The sequence below is a fragment of the Tupaia chinensis genome, unplaced genomic scaffold (genome assembly GCF_000334495.1).
Source record: "Tupaia chinensis unplaced genomic scaffold, TupChi_1.0 Scaffold000225_1, whole genome shotgun sequence".
NCBI classification, from domain to species: domain Eukaryota; kingdom Metazoa; phylum Chordata; class Mammalia; order Scandentia; family Tupaiidae; genus Tupaia; species Tupaia belangeri.
This window is the reverse complement of record NW_006159700.1, coordinates 3,272,418-3,282,044: the sequence shown is the minus strand read 5'-3', so window position 1 is coordinate 3,282,044 and position 9,627 is coordinate 3,272,418.

Sequence of the window (9,627 nt, the reverse complement as noted above, 5' to 3'; positions counted from 1 at the left end):
ATAAATACTACCTACAAATGTTGGCATAAAAAAAAAATGGGCTTGCATTCCCTGGTATAGAAAAGTGGCACAAGTTTGAATTTATATTATCTATGCAATTATGAAAATATTATGGTTAGTAGTTCTCAGCTTAAATGGGCTAATAATTGGGGAAGAAAGTTCTACTTTTCCCTTGGTAATCACTCAGCACTGTACTTATATCCATCTGAGTTGTTTAGAAGCATAAACAATTATCCACAAGAGTACACAAGGTGTTATCTTATACTTTACATATTGTGTAACTGTCAACCTCAGTAACTAACTAAAGAGTAGGCAGGGGAAAAAATGCTAAAATTTAAAGATAAGTAGAACTTATTATTTTGTACTAGGATTATAAAATATTTAAAATATGCACCTCACAAATTAAGTTCATGAGTGACTATGTGGCTAAGGTCCATCTTATCGTTTTTTATTTAATTCCATTTTTTATTATTTTTTTACTTTGACTAGAGAGAATGAGAAAGTGAGAAACAAGCTGCAGGGTCCAGGACTCAAACTGTGGTCACCCATGTGGGGAATCCAGTCCTTTTAACCACCATGCCACCTGCCAGTGTTGTTGTTGTTGTCTTTTTTTTTTTTTTTTTTTTTGGAGAGGTTTTTGCTATAGGGCACATGCACTTGCCAGAAAGACAGAGAGAGACAGAGAGCTAGAAAGCGAGAAATCACCCTCCAAGGAGGATGGCCACGCCGCAATCCCTTCTCCTCCATTCTCCTCTCAGGATCTTGGGCATGCATGCACACGCACCCAGCGTGAGTTTAAGTCACCAGGTTCAGGACTCAAACTGTGATCAACTACATGGGAGGCCAGTGACATAGTCATTACGCTAACTGCTGGTCCTCGAGGTCCATCTTCTCTTACTAGACAAAGTCCAAACACCTGAAAAGGATAAAGACATTTTGCAGTCTGCTCCCAACTTTTCAGCTGCATCATTCATTACATTCAACTATCACCCGCCAGAACACAGGTCAAATTGCATCCCTGCTGAATAGTACCCAAGCATGACACGGCTTTTCACAACCCCAGACATCTGCAAGTCACTCTTGAATGCATTACTCTTTCTCTGTGTATTGTCTCATTTGTCAAGACCCAGGTCAAAATGAGCTCTTCTGAAGCCTTCTCTGAACTCAACCACATCAATCATTTTCACTTCTGTATCCTTAAAACACTTCATACAGATATATGTTGGTGTCACAGGGTAGTGATGTGATTATGAATCCCCCATAAAGTACACACATGATCCTTGAAATGGGAAACAGTGGTACTTTCATGTTTGTGCCCTCAGTTTCTTGAACAGTACTTTTACAAAGCAGAAGTTCAATAAACATATTTTGAATGAATAAATGAATATTTGAATAAATCAGATAAAACCTAAAATGAATTTGGGTTAAACCAAGACCCTTTCTCTATGAAGGAGAGACATTGTGTGTCCTCACTTAATGTATACTGAGTGTCTGCACTCTATGACTGAAACTGATTGACTAAAGGATGTACAAACACAAGAGATGGGTGTGAATGCCAGATGTGGTGTGTGTAGAGGAATGGGGCCTGGGGAAAGACATTTGGAGGAGAGATACAGAGACAGAGCATTGATGGGATGGGGAGGTAGTGGTGTTATCTGTTGAAGATTTTTTTTTTTGAGAGATTTTCACTGTAGGGCGCGTGCGCTCACCAGACAGACAGAGAGAGACATAGAGACAGAAAGCGAGAAATCACCCCCCAGGGGGGATGGTCACGCCGCAATCCCTTCTCCTCCATTCTCCTCTCAGGATTTTGGGCACGCACGCACACGCGCCCGGCGTGAGTTTTAAGCCACCGGGTCCGGGACGCGAACCACGGTCGACTACATGGGAGTCCAGCGACATAGCCATTACGCTAACCGCTGGTTCCCTGTTGAAGATATTTTGATCAGCTAGAGAGGGGAGAAATGTTCACATATTGAAATGTTCACTTTGTAAGGTAAATAATATGATTGAATGTATATATAAAAAAAGAACTAACATGCACACACAAAAATTCACTTTGTAAGGTAAATAATATGATTGAATATGTATATATATAAAAAAAGAACTAACACACACACACACACACAAATAGAACAAACAAACAAAAAAGACCCTTTCTTAGGTCCACATTAATCTCTACTCCATTATCAAATTATTAATTGTACTATTTCTGCAAGTCTAACTCAAAAGTGACAACCTTGCAGCTTCTATCTTTACCATCCTAACCCCTCCAATTTCTCCTTCTTTCACATCTCTAAAGCAGTTAGAGAATACAAGAGTGAAAGTTTCTAAGGCCACCTTATGGCATGGTAGTTGGGATGACTAGATCCCACATGGCTGACAGTGCAGTTTAAATTGCAGGCCTGGAAGCTCAAGAAAACACACTGGCACATGTGTATGCATGCCCCAAACCCTGAGAAGATAATAGATGAGAAGGGATTGGGGTGTAGCCATCATCCTCAGAGTGTGTTTCTTCCCCCCACACCCCCATGTCTCTCTCCACAAGCAAAAGAGGCCTATAACAAACAAACAACAAAAAGGAGTTTCTACTAAAAGAAAATAAAAATTAAAAAAAAGAATTATCAAAGAATACATATATTCAATACATAATTTCTTTTGAGAATTGATTACTCAATAATTTGTACTGAGTAAATAAGCTGGAATGTTCTGAGAGACCTGAAGTGCACCTATTTGTCACATCTGACTCACTGTTTTCTTTTCCTTTTTTTGCCAAAGAGCACTTGTATTTGCCAGACAGAGATAGAGACAGAGACAAAGAGGAAAATCAAGAAAGTACCTCCAATGGGAAATGGCATGCTGCAATGTCCTTTCCTCCATGCATGCTCACACAACACACAGTGTGTCATTCAAGTCACCATATCCAGGACTTGAACTGGACATTGAACAATGTGGGATCCAGTTATTAACCAGCAGGCCAAGGGGTGGCCCCGTGACCTACTTTTTAAGGGCAGAAATAGCAACCAACAGCAGAAAAAATACTTTGCAAGAGTTACTTGATTTATGGGTCAACCTCATTGCCTATTGATTAAGGTAGCTAGATTCCACATGGCTAACTATGGTTCAAATTCCACCCCAGAAACTTGAAAAACACTCCTCGCACATATGTGTACGTGACCCAAATCCCAAGAGGATGAAGACATGGGGGAGAAGGGATGGCAGTATGATCATGTCCCATCGGGGGAGGGGGTGCTTTCTGCCTTTCTCCCTCTCTGTCTCTTTGTCTCACTCTGGCAAGTACATATTTACTCTGGCAATTAAAAAAAGTTACTTGATTTGAACTTGAAGGGCAGAGATAGTTTTACTTTTTTTTTTTTTTCTATAGGGTGTGTGCACTTGCTGGAGAGAGAAAGAGCAAAAGAGAGAGAAAGTGAGCAAGCACCCCCAAGGGGAATGGCTAAGGAACAAGAGATGGTGCAATGGTTACATCACTGGACTCCCATATAGTCCCTTGTCCTTTATTCTCCTCTCAGGATTTTGGGCATGCACACATAAATGCCTGGCCTGTTTTTCAAGCCACCAAGTCTGGAACTCAAACAGTACCAGCAGCCATGTGGAATCCAACTGTCTTAACCACCATGCCACAAGCTGGCTTGTCTACAATTTATTATAAAAAAAGTTCTCATTCTTTGTTGGCTTTCTCTGTTTCCTAAAGAATATATTTTCCTTGATCATTGTAAGGAGGATAATCTCTCTTTTATTCTTACATGACCAGGTCAAAAACTGACTTTTAATACAAAATATTATATTACAATGTTTACATAAAGGATCTAAGGCAGTTTTGAACAAAAACACATATAATAAATTATAAATAAAATATATAAATATCTGAAAACAAATATTATAAATAAAATATAATTAGAAATAAAAATACTTGCCAAGGAATAGATGAAGTAAATATATAATCTGTAAGATCAACTAAGATGTTATCAATTAGCTTAAATTCTGATTTTTTAGAATTATTTAATTTAATTTTATTTATTAGTATTATCATTTTTAATTTGACCAGAGAGAAACAGAGAGAGAGAAGGAAAGTGAAAAAGCAAGCCACCATATCCAGAACTCAGACTGTGGTCAGCCATGTGGGAGTCCAGCACCCCTAAACCACCTGATGTTCCTTAAATTCTTATTTTTAGTTGCCTGAAAGACCAGGTAAGGTAAGATTGAACAAAAAAATCTAATTGTTATTACTTTTTAAATATTCATTTATGAGACAGGTTTTTACTTGTTTATTTTATGAAAGAGAGAGGCAGGGACCCCCAATCTCAGCCAGGTAGGAACACAGGTGCTCCTAAGAGCTGACCCAGGAACCAAACTCAGTGCCTTCCCATATAGCTCCAGTATCTCACAGCTGTGCCCTACTGCCCAGGCCCCCATGGCCAGGCCTAATTCTCATTACTTAAAAAAGAAAGAACAAGAGATGGCTCAATGGTTACATTGCTGGACTCCCATATAGTCGACCAAGGTTTGAATCCAGGACCCAGCAGTTTAAAACACGCCAGGCGTGTGTGTGTGGATGTGGATAAAATCCTGAGAGGAGAATGGAGGAGAAGGTAAGGCAGTGTGGTCCTCCCTGAGGAGGGGGTAGTGATTTCTCACTTTCTGTCTCTGTCTCTCTGGCAAGCACATACACCCCATAGCAAAAACCTTTCTAGGAAAAAAAAAGAAGAAGAAAGAGAGAGAGAGAATGAGAAAGGAAAGAAGGAAGGACGGAAGAAAGAAGAGCTGGGGCCATCAGATGGCATGGTGGTTAAGGTGCTGGACTCCCAAATGGCCAACTGTGGTTTAAGTCCCAGATCTAGCAGCTTTCTCTCTCTCTCTCTCTCTCCCTGCATATGTGTTTCTGGTGAGCACATGTGCCCTCTAGGAAAACAACAATAATAATAATAAATTAAATAAATAATTCTTTAAAAAGAAACAAATAAAAGAGGAGCCAGTAAGTGGCATAATGGCTATGTGCTGAACTCCTACATGGCAGACCACAGTTCAAGTCCCAGACCTGATGGCTTGAAAATTATGCCAGGTGCATGCGAGCATGCCCAAAGTCCCAAGACATGAATGGAGGAGAAGGAATTTCTAGTGGAGGAACCAGCAGGTGGCATGGTGGTTAAGGCAATGGGCACTCCCACATGGCCGACCACAGGGAAGAGTCCCGGACCTGGTGGCTTGCTTTCTCATTTTCCTTCTCTCTCTCTGTGTATGTCTCTCTCTTATCTAATTAAATTAAATGAATAAATAAAATTAAAATTAAATCATTCTTTTGTTTGTTTGTTTTGGAGAGGTTTTCGCTATAGGGCGCGTGCACTCGCCAGACAGACAGACTGAGACATAGAGACAGAAAGCGAGAAATCACCTCCCGGGGGGATGGTCATGCCGCAATCCCTTCTTCTCCATTCTCCTCTCGGGATCTTGGGCATGCACGCAAACGCGTCCGGCGTGAGTTTTTTTTAAACCACCAGGTCCGGGATATGAACTGCAGTCGACTACATGGGAGTCCAGCGACATAGCCATTACGCTAACTGCTGGTCCCCAGACTTAACACTTTTTATAAAAGATAAAGAGTAAATTATTTGAGGCTGAAATTTCCAAAATATCTCATCTGAATGACTCTGAAAATACACAGAGCAAAATTCCTTCCACTTATTATAACTTTTCATAGGTTAACAGTATTTTTTTTTTTACAGAGAAGTTTTTGCTATAGGGCACGTGTGCTCACCAAAAAGACAGAGAGACAGAAAGTGAGAAATCACCCCCCAGGAGGGATGGCCACATCACAATCCCTTCTCTTCCATGCTCCTCTTGGGATCTTGGACACGTACACACACATGCCCAGCATGAGTTTAAGCCACCAGATCTGGGACTCAAACCGCAGTTGACAACATGGAAGTCCAACGACATAGCCACTACACCAACTGCCGGTCCCAACAGTTTTAACTACAGAGGCAATATCACTTTCCCTTTCTGCAGGCCTTTTTTATGGCTGGATGAAAGGGGATCCTTAGCCATGGTAGCTAAACCAGCAGGTCTAAAATTTACATCTCATTTTCAAAGGCCACAAAGAGGAAGGGTATAGAGGAAACTAAAGCAAAACATGATTTTCTTCAAAGACATATTTGGAATTCACTAGATTCAAGAAATTGTAGCTAATACTAAGCATTTTTATGTCCTTGATATTTTTCATAAGTCATCCTTAAAATAAATATTATCATATTATAAACATGAAGAAATCAAACTAAGATTTTTTAATAACATGTTCAACTTTTCATAGTTAGTAAATGACATAGCTACAACTAATGTAGATGTTTAACCCCAAGTGCATGTCTTTCTGGTAGTCCATAGTAACAATTTTCCTCACACCTGGTTTCTCCCACAAATCCAGGAAGGAGTTGGAAAACCCTATATTCTAAGATGACCTTTCCCTAACTTTATCCAGAATGAAAATAAATAAGAGCAAGGTTTTTGATAAAATCAAATCATTAGAATTTTGTTAAGGGTCTTCCCTTAATGGAATCTCCTACCTACTTTACTAGTAATCATTCATTTAAGCAAACATATCTAATATGCACTGGTTATTTACAGATTTTTAGAGTATGCAACTCCTCTTTAAGTAAATCAAGTGGAAAAAAAAATAGAATTCTCAGTAGTTAAAAGTGCTATTCATGGGATCCGCAGGTGGTGTGGTGGTTAAGGCGCTAGACTGTCACATGGTGGTCCATGGCTTGAGTTCTGAACCTGGCAGCTTGAATATCACACCAAACACATATGCATACAAGCCCAAAATCCTGAGAGGAAAATGGAGAAGGGAATACAGTGTGGCCTTCTCCTCCGGGGAAGGGGAGGATTCACTTTTCCTCACTCCGTCTCTATTTGGCAAGCACATGCTCCCTATGGCAAAAACCTAAAAAGCAAATAAATAAAAATTTTAAAAGGTAAAAAACAAGATAAATTTGCCTTTTCCTTATTTTTAAATAAAAGGTATAATTATGCATCCCATTTTAAAACCTGTAATTTTTTAAGTTGTAAAAGTGAAAATAACTAATTAATATAGATCTTGTTATAATTTATACATGTAATTATATTATCCAATAATTTTTCTGTATTATGTGTGGCAATGTTTGAAAAGAATAGTAGACCAAAGAATCCATCCTTCCTGGGAGAAACGGGAAAAGCAATTAGTCTAGTCTTGGCCATTTCACCAGTAACCTTTAGTGCCAGAAAATACTACAATATCTACAAAGCTTTTAGTGAAAAAATATGACTGAAGGAGTATTTTATAACATTTTACATTTGAAGACATGCATAAACTCAGAGGATACAATATCTCTAAGTCCTTTTTTTAATGCCAGATGGAACCTGGGAGAGGGAGGGCAGGGTAATGAGAGAAAGAATTCTTTAATAGGGCCTGATCTTTTTCCCTCAGTTCTCCATCCTATCAGAATCCTGTGCACAAGTGCATGCAAATCTAGTGTGCTTTTCAAGTTACCAGGCCAGGACTTGAACCGTGTCAGCCATGGAACACCAGGTTTCCTCTGAGCATCTCTGAACTACAGAGTTGGTCCTCTGTGAGGGCCCCTGTAGCTCAGTGATGCTCAGAGGAAATCTAGTTTCACTGTTTGACAATGAAATCTAGCCATCTAATATGGGAATTATGTAAGGAACTAAATGGGGGGGAGGGGGATGGCTAACTGGTTGTATGCAGGCTAAAGCAGCTGGATCGCACATGGCCAACTCTATGGTTCAAGTCCCAGACCCAGTGACTTAAAGATCATGCCAGGCACATATATATGTGTTTGAATGCCCAAAATCCCAAAAGGATAATGAAGGAGGAGGGATTGTGGTATGGCAGTCCCCCCTGGGATTTCTTATTTTCCCTTTCTCCTTGTCTCTGTGTCTCTCAGGCAAATGCGTAAGCTCTATAGCAAAGACTAAAAAATAAAATAAAAAATAAGGAACTAAAGAATGAAGAACTGTGGTAAAAAGAACCAGTAGAGAAGACTGAATTCATAATGTAGAACCAAGACTACACTCCAAAAATTATGTCTACAAACTGGGGAAAGAAACATTATTAATACACTGAATATAAAATGCAAGCAAGCTGGCCGCATGGTCCAGTGGTTAAGGAAAGCCAAATCCCACAAGGCCAACCATGGTTAGAATTCCAGCCTAGCAGCTTGAAAAACATGTTGGGCACAAATATGCACATGCCCAAGGTCCCAATAAGATGGAGAGGTGGAGAAAGAGGGATTGGGGCATGAGCATTCTCCATTGTGGGGGTGCTTTCTCCCTCACACTCTCTGTGTCTCTGTCTTTCTTGGATAGGAGAAGGCATGTGCCCTCTGGCCCTTTAAAAAAAAAAATAAGTAAGGAAAATGGGAGAATGAAGGATAAGTGTTCATTTGCTCATCTTTCACAGCAGAAATTGATCAAGAGGATATAAGATTGAAACTTGAACTTTAGCAAAATTTCCTAGTGTTTTTCTTAAAACTCCAGAGGGTTCTTTTGGGAAAGAATATTTCTGATAGAAAATAGGTATCAGAAGCTTAAAAATTCTTCTAACTTCATTTCAGTTTTTTTTCTGTTAAATTCAAGCAAACCTAAGTTTATTATATTTAATTTTAAATATTGTATAGTCTTATGTTCTAATTTTTATTACACAGTTTCTAGCCATCTATAGCTATATTTCGATCCTTACATATGTATAAAGTAATGTCTGGAAAGACAGTCCAGTTATTAGAGTAATGTTTATTTCTGGATAGTGGGACATGAAGGATATTTTGTTCTTTTATACATTTCTGAATTGTTTAAATGTTTATTAAGAATATTATCGTTTTTGTAAAAAATTCATTATACAACATATTGCTTAAAATCATGTAGGATCAAAGAAAAACAGTAATAGAGTAGATCATCTTGAAAATAATAAATGCTTATAGTATATTGTGCATTCTTCTATATATGGATTTAATTGTGCAGTAATTCCAGAAGGGAAGATTAATTGAGAAAACTTGAAATAAAATTATATTTTTTTTACATTTGAATAAAGTTGTAAGATAAATTTGCAAATTTGTCTTTTCTCCCTCAAACACCATCAAATAGAATTCAAAAATTATATTAGATATACAAAAGAATTATATAATATGAATCTTAATTTTAATGAAGCTGGTTTGAAAAATAGACCCTCTGATGGGTTCGTGTCATTAGATAATTAAATTAGACTGTAGTATATTTACTTCCAGATTGCTTCTTCAAAATCATGTTTATTAAAATTTAATTAAATATGCAATAATTTCCTGCTAATGTTCAATATTATCCATATTTATTAAACTTATAACTTGAATAAATTACTACTCAACACTTAATAGTCTCAATAATTTAGTTTTTTTATTTTAAAAAGCTAAATAAATAGTTACTTACATGCTTAATTACTATCAGGATAGCAATAAATAAAAGGTAGTGTTAAGCTGAGTGCTTTTGTAGTGAAGCCAAAGAATTTGCCTATAAACCATCATAAATAAATTAATGTTCATTCATGTACTTAAAGATACAAATAGTAAAACTTAACCTGTGACT